The sequence below is a fragment of the Neopsephotus bourkii genome, unplaced genomic scaffold, assembly GCF_033783945.1.
Source record: "Neopsephotus bourkii isolate Nb327-2 ecotype Australia unplaced genomic scaffold, CSIRO-AGI_Nbou_v1 NB_923, whole genome shotgun sequence".
NCBI classification, from domain to species: domain Eukaryota; kingdom Metazoa; phylum Chordata; class Aves; order Psittaciformes; family Psittacidae; genus Neopsephotus; species Neopsephotus bourkii.
The window spans coordinates 430,066-438,646 of NW_026901417.1; the positions used below are offsets into that span (position 1 = coordinate 430,066).

The following is an 8,581-nucleotide window of genomic DNA, read 5'->3' on the forward strand; positions in this document are numbered from 1 at the left end:
AATTTTTTGTTTGCTTATTTGTTTGAGGAATTCACATGAAATCTTTAGGTGTGTATCATAGAATCATAAAATAGTTCATTTAAAATGGGATCTGCACAATTTGATTGCTATTCAGTAATGAAATGTGGTTTAGAGTAGTAAGAAGAAATTCCATCTCAAATATATATTTCAAGGCCTGAAATCACTATCATGATCATTTTGCTTGAATTTCACCCAGGATTGCTTACAGTTTGCCCAGTATCTTGCAGCTGAACCAGAACATATATTTTCAAAAAAATCTGAGTTTAAGTCCTTGGCATTGCTTTTGAAACTGACATTGAAGGCACTTGACAGCTTTGGGATGTGGTAAACAACCAGCATATGGACTAGACTGCACTGAAACCATTAAATGTGATACATAAGGAAACCTGAAAGTGCTGAGTGCCTTCAGCAGAACTTGTAAATGCCTTCATTCCACTTGTGATCATTCCTCTTTGCAGTTCTGCTGAATGTCATTGGCTGGCTGTAGAAACACAGATGTATGTTGGTGTTTTACTGGCAGACTATTGAAAATACATTGCAAATTTTTTTTTCTTTGGGTTTCTCCCTTTAGGAGCACATATATATATGCAAGTGACTTTTCTGTAAAGCTGTGTTGCCTAGAGAAAGCAGCGCCATCTGGCTTTTTCTTTCTTCTATCAGCTCAATATACATAGTATGAATATATACTTTGATGCAGTATATTAAAATAAATTCCAATATAGCCAGTTTACTAGCACTAAGTTGCCACATTTTCACTTCATTAGGTATCTATGCTTGCAATTATATCCTGTTGTTGGGTTTTCTTCCCAAACCACTCCATGACTTTATGTTCAAAACTGAGTATTTTCCACTGACCTTTATCTTTGTAGTAGACTGAATGACAGCTGCAGTCAGACATTAGAAAGCATGTATCGTGTTACCCATAAACTTAGTAAGACAAAAACTGCAGTATATTTAGTAGATGAGCTCTTAGGCAGAAGCTCTTCCCTGTGAGGGTGCTGAGGCGCTGGCACAGGGTGCCCATAGAAGCTGTGGCTGCCCCATCCCTGGCAGTGCTCAAGGCCAGGTTGGACACAGGGGCTTGGAGCAAGCTGCTCCAGTGGAAGGGGTCCCTGCCCGTGGCAGGGGTTGAAGCTGGAGGAGCTTTAAGGTCCCGTCAACCCAAACAAGTCTGTGGTTTTGTGATATGCTGAGTGCCTTTTGTATTTTATTGAATCTTGATGCACTAGTTGTGAGTAATCTTCACTGTCTTAGAATATAAAAGTCAGGGAATTCAACTCCAAGTCATTAACAGGTCAAAAAATAAAGAAAAAAGCTATCAATATCATAATGTAAGTTACATAGACCATGAATATAAAGGCATTTTTGGCTTTGCAGGGTATTGTAATTAATTTGTATCTGCTTTTGTTGTAAGCTTTTTGAGGAGCTTACATGGAACTTGAGTTTAGGGTAATGGTCCTGTTGAAATGCATATTTTACTTTTTAATCTTTGCTGTGTCAGTTTTTGCCATCTGCTGAGCTATCCTGCAAACATCTGTCTACTGCTCATGTTACTCCTGTTTAGAAGTTGAGCATCAGTCCAGTGTTATGAACTGAAGTACTGAGGTAAGGAAGAAATGAACCAGAACTGATAAATAATGTTCTAAACTTGGCATAGATAGATGGGGTTGAGATCAAAAACGCGATTTTAAAAATCACTGTCTGGTTAGAGATTAACATCAATTGTTTTGTTTCTACCTGAGGTCAAGAACTGCTCGCACTGGGTATCTTAGTGCTGAAGCCAGGCTGAAGTGTGGTTAATTCATCACCGTGCAGCCTCTGAGGATGTGACAATGTTCCCATTTAGCCCAGGGCATGAGCAGTTTCTATTGAGAAGACTGGGATCCCTCTAAGGTGCAGGGCTAAGATGCTACTGTACTTTAAAACATGGCACTTAGAGGAGGCAAGTTGGTAGTTCCTGATAAATCTTTGGAGTTATGCTCAAAAGAAGTCCATGGTCTCAGCCCAGCATGGAGATGTTTTGTGGATGCTCTGGGGAGTGAAGGGAAAGCTAATCCAAAATTACATTTGCCCTAGTCCTGCAAATTTTTCCAGGGGTAGCGGCATGACTTCAGTGTGAGAGGTGCTGCGCGCACCAACTAGCCATTGTTACAGTATTTGGGGCACAGGTTTGAACCTCTTTTATTGGGAAAAGAATTGGACACAGCTAAGTACTCTTAACAACTACACTACTACTAGAATAAATAATTTCACCCATCTCTGTGATGTGGAGGGGAAGGACATTCTGGTGTCTAAGCTATAGATCTTAAACCTCAATGGTTTCTTACACTGACTGAGGGTAGAAGGAGGAAAAGCTGCTAATGAAATGGGGGTCCAAAGGAAATCTAGCATGCTGGATGCTTTGAATCTCTTTTTGATAGGTATCAAACAGAATGCTCAGATTTGCTTTGGGATCAGATGCTTCAGGATGAAGTGTTGCTGACTATCAGTTCTGTACTTCATCTGGTTCCTAAGGGACCTTGACATGGCCAAACACAGGCTACATCTGTGCTTGGAGCAGGATCTAGGTGAGCTCATCTGCAGGTTTGTGCTCTTACTCAGTGCCAGCAGCTGTGTTCCAGGGAAAGCTGTTTTTAAGGCATGGATGCAGATTGACTTTTGGGCTAGAACTGTCTCCATTGTAGGACTATATATGTGAATCACTTCTGCAATGCACCTGGTTGCCTGGAGGTCTCACTGTGAAGCCCTAAATGTACCAGTCAGTGTGACGGATTGTAAAAGGGTTACAATAAAAGGGAACGTCATTAGTCTTTGGACTTCGGAGGATTTCCTTCTTGAGCACCACCAAACCATTTTTCTGACTTAGTAGGCAGAAGGAGTGAGATATGAATTTATGTTTCTCTCTGGCATTGCTTTTCTGCAGAATTGATGTACAAACAAGAGGTAATCGATGACTGAGAGACACAAAACATTCTAATACTGGGGCCCGGGAAACTGTGGTTTGAGTTATTGTTGAATGCTGCATTTCTAGGCACTTTTTTATATAAGATGAGAAACTAATGGCAGTGTGTAAGAATAATGGATGCTTATCCCACCACAGTGGCTAATCTCAGAACCTTTATAAAGGTGTTGCTATGTGAGACTCAAAGTACAGAACAGGAATTTTCTAATGGTTAAAAAAGATGGTTAAAACTTTGGCCAAGTTGGGGTTTCTGGCTGAAGACAGAAACAGCCACCTTCACAGTTAGGAAAAACACTAGCGTCAAAATGCTGCATTTTCTTCAGGTCTGTGAAGACCTTTCATTCATAGAAATGAATCAGGAGGATGAGAAGGAGCTCTTTAGTCTGGATGCACTATGCACTAGTCTAAAGCCCTAATTTATAGTATGGTGTAAATATTTAAATTATTGTCAGCAATTATGGTTAATCACTTTCTTGGTAAGTACCATTACAATTTTACTTGGCGAATGCTTCTGCACTGCCATTGGCTGTATGGGAAGTGAAACATTATTTATGACTCTGAACAGACACTTTTTTAAACAACTGCTGTCAGGAAAAATACAAAATATGAGAAATAAAACTGGTCTGACTTAATTGCTACTGCTCTGTCACTTGCCCACCTAAAAATGCATTACTGCAAAATATAGCAACCCTCACATGAGGATGAAAAGCAAGTGCTTAAAACTGGTGCTGTTTTCAAGCCAGCTGACTAGAATCAATACTGTAGAAAAACTAAGGATTCGGGTTTGTCGCCACTGAGGAATGCCAAGTCCTGATGATATGTATGTTCCAAATAATTCTTGCCTTACTGAACAAAAAAAAGACCAGAATTCAAACTCCAAAATCTTCAGGTCCATTTGCAATATCAAAGCCCACATGAGTCAGATGCCAGGATGGATTTTAACATCCTAGTTCAAAAAAAGCACTAAATTTGTAAGTGTTCTTAACTGTTTTTCAGACTAGACGTATGCAGGTATATTTTTTAATTTTGATGGAGGCTTAAAAGTGGCTCTATAGTAGGATAAATACAAGAGGCATGTGTATGAGCTAGCATGTGAAGAGATCCATCTTCTGTTCTTCTAGAGCAAGGTCATTAGGAAACTAAATGAGATATTGATGTCTTTTTTTCATTGAGAGAGGTGGGACGAATGTGCCCTCAAAGCTGCTTTCCAGGAATTGATTGTTCTTTGGTAACCTTAGGGCAAAGTCTGCAGAGGAGTTCACGATTTTAATCCTTCCAACACCCTGTTGCCAGATGGTGTTTATCCAAGTCATAAAGAAAACAATGCAGGATAGATATTGCCACTATTATATGTGACGAATTATTTGAAACCAACTTCTAGAATTTTATTATTGTTATTGAAACAGCTCAATTTTATTAAAGGAAATTTAATAAAGTATATACAAAGCTGGTCTGTTGGTTTATCTGACTATCTACCCCACCAAATATTTTCTGCCTTTTTACCTTTTATTATTATTATTATTATTAATCTGTCATAAGCAGGAAGGAAGGGGGTCAGTGAGTCTGAGTAAGTTTGTGCTGATGCTGTTAAGGGTATAAAATACGTGCTTTTTATACCATGTTGTAGTAATGATCTCAAGAAAGAAGTTGCTTTGTTTCTAAGTGGTGCACCTCACTGCAGATAGCATTACTGTCCTTTTGAGAAATTAATTGTGAATATAATTCAGAACACAAGGCTTTCCTACCGCAGAGCACTCTGTGCCACCATTGCAGAGAGGCTGTGGGTAACAATAAGCTGCTTGTATGCAGAGGCCATCAGATACCTTGGTATTACTGCCACTGCCAGCAAGTCTGGGTCTGCACTGAAACAAGAAAGCTGCTTTCAGTGTTTTCAGTATAAATTAGAAGCCAGAAATCAAGAGTATGATGAAACCTGCCTTCAGAAATTGCTCCAAGGATACAAAAGGCTTCTTAATAAAGGTAAATCAGACCTATAGATGGCATATTTGAGGCTTCTTTGTCTTAGTCTCTCAGAGTATGATTCTAGCACACAATTGTAGGCTTTTGGGCAGGTTTTCCTGCAACTGTAGAAGCAGCAATTGAATTGAAAAGCAGAGCGTAAGATTAAAAAATTATCCTATCTCTCTATGTATCTGTTCAGGTTTACAGCTAAAGCTTTCTTTGCTTCAGAATCTTAAGGGTGTGTCTAGATCATTCTCTTCAAACACAACTCAGTATGAATTTGCTGTGAAAAGCAGCTACACTTTGCTGGAAGGACCAACATTTGGGCTCAGGAAAAGGTTCTGAGAGAGTGCAGATGTATTTAACTTTGACAACACTGTTTCTCACTTTGCTGTTCTGTGGTGCCAGTGATTTGAGAAGCAGATGGTCACGCAACTGTGCGTTATCCCACTAATAGATATACTAAGACATACCAAGGAGAGAGACATAAACTGTCTCCCTCACCCAATATTTTTATCCTAGTTAGATTATACCATCATGCAGAAAATAGCTGTGTATTCTGGCTGCTGGACAATGTTCCTGGATCTGCTAATGCAATCCCACTGAAGCAGAGCAATCATCCTGATGTATCTTTAAAGAGACTTTTGATTTTTAAAGTGAAATAACTCATGGGAAGGGAGCTGCTACTAACATGATTTTCAAGTAGTGGAGGTATGGGTGAGCATCTTGCTTATTCCCTGTGTACTGTGCATCTGTTACAATAATAGGAAGAGAATCTCTGTTTTCGTGAGCTCATCCAAATCTTGCTGCAATTGAAGACAGTCCTGCTGTGAGCCTTTGCTGAGTGCCTGGAACATGAACCAAGACTGCAGTAAAAGATATAAAATTAAAATGTTTCTCTTAAACAAATAAACAAAAAAGGCATTTGATACCTGCTGTGTAGTTTGCACATTTTATCTCCTTTGCTTAAGTGCTTAATTACTTTGCCTAATTCAGCTTTTCTAGGCCTTAGTGGTTTAGTTTATACAGAGTCTGTAACTGTGGGTTTCTCTTCTTTTCTGGTAGTCTTTTGTAGGAGTAAAATACACTTGCAGGAAGGACACCCAGGCTGCTTTCAGAATAAAAATATGTTGCCTGTATTGAACATCGCATTTACCTTCACATCCTGATTGGAAACAGAGATATTTAAACTCTTTATTGCTATATTTGGTTTTTGTTCTTCGGTTGGTTGGTTGGTTGGTTGGTTATTGGGGTTTTTGTTATATTTTTGAGGTGATGGTACTTTAGTACAGTATCTGTCTTATTTTCTCCTTCTCCTTCCTTGCCTGTTGCTATTTCACCTGCTCCATCTTCCCATTATGTCTTCTCTGTCCTAGTATTTTAATTTCTCCTTAATCCTCTGGAGCATATTCTACAGTTTTTTCATGTGTACAGAATGAACAGTTCCTTTATGTAGGCTCTGTGCAAGTGTCTCGTAGAATCCTAGATGATCCTGAGGTCCCTTCCAACCCAAACAATTGTATGAGGAGTGTTGTATGATTTATTTATGTATAGCCTGAAATAGGAATGCACAATGGAAGGCAGAGGTACTGTGGGTGGCAGGCGACAAATGATTGCTCCCATCTTCAATTCTGAAACAATGATTGTAGTCTATGGCTGGCTGTGTATTGAGATGGCTACAGCCCCCCTCTTGGAGAGCCACCAGAATGCATTGCAAGACGATAGTGGTAACTCTGTTAACTCAGCTTTTTGTCTGAATGTGGTTAGGATGGTTCATGGAGATAGTGCTTCAACATGGAAATGTGCAGTCCTGAGTGTCCTCCTAAAGGTGATGTGGGCAACTCAGGAAGAGGTGGCATCTGTGTAAATGTAAATGCAGTTGAGTGAACACTAGACACCTACATGGCCAAATCCCTTAGTGTGTGATGTCGTCTGCCAATTCTTTCCTTCCCTTCCCCCTTTGACAGGAGAAACTTCACAGGTTCCAACCCCAGCTGCAGAGGTGACAGTTCATTCCATCAGGTCTTCTGCTAAGACATAGGCTGGAAGAGTAAAGCTGTCCTCCTTGCAGAGCTTTTCAAAGCTCACCATTGAAGGACAATGTCAGAGGCAGCTAGTCAAGGGTTTTCTCTGGTCAGACTGGAGCTGTAGGAGGTGGTAGTACAGGTGTATAGTGGATTGCTGGGAACCCTCCCCATAGGGAATGACTGCCATATTCCTCAGGAATTCTAATCCACCTTGTGAAAATGAAAGCCCTTTGATTCAGACAAAGGTTAGGTGTTACTCATCATTTTATAATTGTGGCTTGAATTGAGCTCGGCAGGAAACCTAATGCTCGTGTGAGCACTTCTCAGCTCTGGGTGTCTGCAGGCTAGGTCCAGGGAACGACACCCTGCAAGTCCTCAGGAGAGATGACGAAACATCTCTTGGGGAAGATTCAGGTTGTCAATTAAAATTTAATGATAGCCTTTGGCAATATGAGAGCAAAGGCTGGGTCTAAAGCCTTTGTTCAGTCCTATAAATAAATTAAAGCCATTCATTAGATGCATTGGTCATCATCTGAGAGACAGCTTTTGCCAGCAAGGACAATCACATTGTGTATCAGGCTGCAGAATCATGAGTACAACTGTACAATGACAGAAAATTGAAACCTGGCTTCTATTGCCAGTTTGATATGGTAAATATGTATACTGTGTATAAACACAAGCAAGATGGTCAAACATAATTGGAATTAGCTGATTACTTACCATACTGGTTATTGTTCTGCCTGGGAAGTGGTGGTGATGGCAAGGGGGGAGAGCCAGCGCTGTGTTCTTTTGGGATCTCTATAAGAAAGGCATGACAACAAATGGCTTAAGAAGATAACTTCTTTAATAAGGTGGAATAATAAGAGGAGCATAGATAGCAAGTAAATTATATGTCCCTTAAGATGCTAGGTACCCACATTCATAAAGCATCAGGGCGAGCCTGGATTGGTTTTCCCCTGCTATGCTGCACAAGGCAGAGCAGATGCTGTGTGTGGGGAGAAGCCCTCCCTTGTGGTCATCTGAGATAAGATAGAATTTACCTACAGGAAATAAAAATGTGTTCCTAAAGGGTGTTCTCATGGGAACTTCTTGCTGGGCATAATCCTGGTGCTTAGTGGGAGCTGCCTGCAGGCTCCTCCATCACACTGAGCAGGCTGGGTTCATCCTCCAGCCTCAGGATTTGTGGGATCTGTGGAGTGCAGCACAGGCTGGGAGCCATGCTGGGTGTGTGGTGTGTGCCTGCTCAGCCGGGATGACCCGTTGATCACCAACTCCTCAAAATGCAACTGTCTCAGTCAGGATCAACATTCATAGATCACATAATGGTTTGGGTTAGAAGGGACCTTAAAGCTCATTCCATTCCAACCTGTGCCATCAGCTCACCACCCTCACAAGAAAGAACTTCTTCCTAAGATCTCATCTTAATCTCCCCTGTTTAATTTTGTTCCAGCTCTTGATCCGTGTACAAAGACCTCATAAATTACAGATGACATTAGTAACATATGGGCTTCTCAAGCCTGAACTATGAGGTCCAGCAGAGCAAACATGCCCTGCTCAGAATCACGGACTCCTCGAATATTGCATCCCAATGCAGTCACACTGTTACACC

General features: G+C 40.7%; 1 long non-coding RNA gene across 1 annotated transcript; it reads left to right on the forward strand.

Annotated features, from left to right (window-relative positions):
* The first annotated feature begins 2,332 nt into the window (after positions 1-2,332).
* On the forward strand, positions 2,333-6,142 carry LOC133214719 (uncharacterized). The gene is made up of 2 exons (XR_009726206.1): positions 2,333-2,783; positions 5,174-6,142. It is a non-coding gene; the product is annotated as an uncharacterized LOC133214719 (long non-coding RNA).
* Positions 6,143-8,581: the final 2,439 nt, after the last annotated feature.